Genomic DNA, 2225 nt, shown 5'->3' with positions numbered 1-2225 from the left:
TGTCCTTGCATTAAAATTTTAATTAAAAATTACCAAAATTATAAATTTCCTAATTTATCTATTGATTTGTGGTTAATATTGGTTCTCACAGTTACCACAAACAACTCAGTTCTCCCTTGAATAGGCCCCTATAGATAGATAGATAGATAGATAGATATAGGGGAGGGATAAAATGCAAGCTATTTGTACAAAGTGAAAAACGTCGATTTCATTGTTTATTTTCGTGAAACTTTTCATGTTGCAATTGTTTCCAATAATTCATTTCTTGATGAAAATGTTCATATATTTTTGTATCTATGTAAAAAAATTACATTGTTTGATTGTTTCATGTATTTCTCGATTGTGATGAAATTTGTTTACTAAAATTAATAGAATGAAGTTGATAATGTCCATCATGATTTGAAATGAATTATTTGAAACAATTTCATCATATTAAACAACATAAATATTTGAAACAATTTCATCATATTTCTCATAAATATTAAACAATTTCATCATATGATAATGTCCATAATTGTTTGAAACAATTTCATCATATTTTTCTCGATGGGTGTTGGGTTACCGTGATGAAGAACGCGATGTCTTATGACGTTGAAGAAGGTGATGCCGAGTTACGGACTTATGGTGTCGAGTTGTTGTACACACTTGAACATACATAAATATTCATAAGGAATATAATACATACACTATTTCACATAAAAACCGGTTAAAACATGAAAATATCATATCGAAATGAATGTCACATCGAAGAGCATGAAATTCTCATTTTTTTTGATGTCATTTGTTTGATTAAAATATTATTAATTTTTAAGATAATTTATTTTAAACATTAAGGAATAAAAGTTTTTAACTGAAAAAGAAAATAGAAAGTCAAAAAGGGTAGACACGGGTTTAAATTAACTTCTTTTTACTCCTAATCATCTTAATTAATAATTATATTTAAAAACTATATTTAATATGAGTTGTTGGATCAAATCAGATGGATGACTCAGATTAGTCCCCACGTTCACAAAAATAAATTGGTTTATAAATAAACTTTCTCCTCTCTCTCTCTCTCTCTTTATATATATATATATATACACACAGCCGGCCCTGGGCCTAGGCCAAAGGGGCGACGGCCCAGGGCATCAAAAATCCTAAGGGCATCAAAATTTTTAAGCCCAATGTATATACTAGGTTCAGTTTGTATTTGGGACTTAAAAAAATTAATGTTAGCCTTCTTAACCTTAGTCCATTCCATTTCCATTTACCGGTCCATGTCCATTCCATTAATCGTCGCTCGCTCTCGTCTCTCGCTCTCGTCCTCGTCTCTCGCTCTCGCTGTCTCGCAAGTCGCAACAGAAATCGAAAATTCGAAATCCTTCCTCGCTCTCGCTCTCGCTCGACGCTCTTTTACAGATGCTTATGTTTTCTTATTTATCAATTTGTCCAGGTTGCTTAATAGTTCCACTTTCTTGGCAATTTCACAAATCACAACACAAACCACGAAGTACCAAATCCAGGTGTTATCTTTCTATTCTTTATCTCGTATATTTGTTTAACAATTTAACTACTTAAGTTATGTTGCCTCGATACAACCATCAGGTGCTCAAAATAGGAAAAGAAAGAAAAGGCAAGAAGAAATTACTCAATCTTTGCAAGGATCTTTAAATAAGTTTATTGTTAGACAACCAAATGCTTCTAATGATAAAAATGAAAATGTGTGTGATGCAAATGCTTGTGATGCAAATGCTTGTGATGTGAATGCTTGTGATACAAATGCTTTTGATGCAAATGCTTGTGATGCAAATGCTTGTGATGCAAATGCTTGTGATGCAAATGAAAATGTTAGTGATGAAATTGTTTGTGCTTGTGATGATGCTTCTAGTGATATTCGTTTGAATATATTTGATCCAAGAATTTGGGATATGCTAAATTCTAAAATGAAAGATTTGCTTGTTGAAAAGGGGCCTCTTAGGGAAACTAACATCAATTTCCCTAGAGATAATATTGGTAGACACTTTTGTTAGATTGACTAGGTTCCAAAACCCTTCAAATAGTTTATTTTGGTTTTTATTTATACGTATAAGGGGCATTTTTTGACTTTCCGCCGTGGGCATCCAAAATCTCAGGGCCGGCCCTGTATATATATATATATATATATATATATATCTATACTATATTATAAAGCATTTGGCTAAAACTCTTAAAAACTCTTAAACTCTTAAACTCTTAAACTCTTAAAC

The sequence above is a fragment of the Cynara cardunculus genome (genome assembly GCF_001531365.2).
Source record: "Cynara cardunculus var. scolymus isolate 2C chromosome LG 7, CcrdV1, whole genome shotgun sequence".
NCBI classification, from domain to species: domain Eukaryota; kingdom Viridiplantae; phylum Streptophyta; class Magnoliopsida; order Asterales; family Asteraceae; genus Cynara; species Cynara cardunculus.
This window is presented reverse-complemented; position numbering follows the sequence as displayed.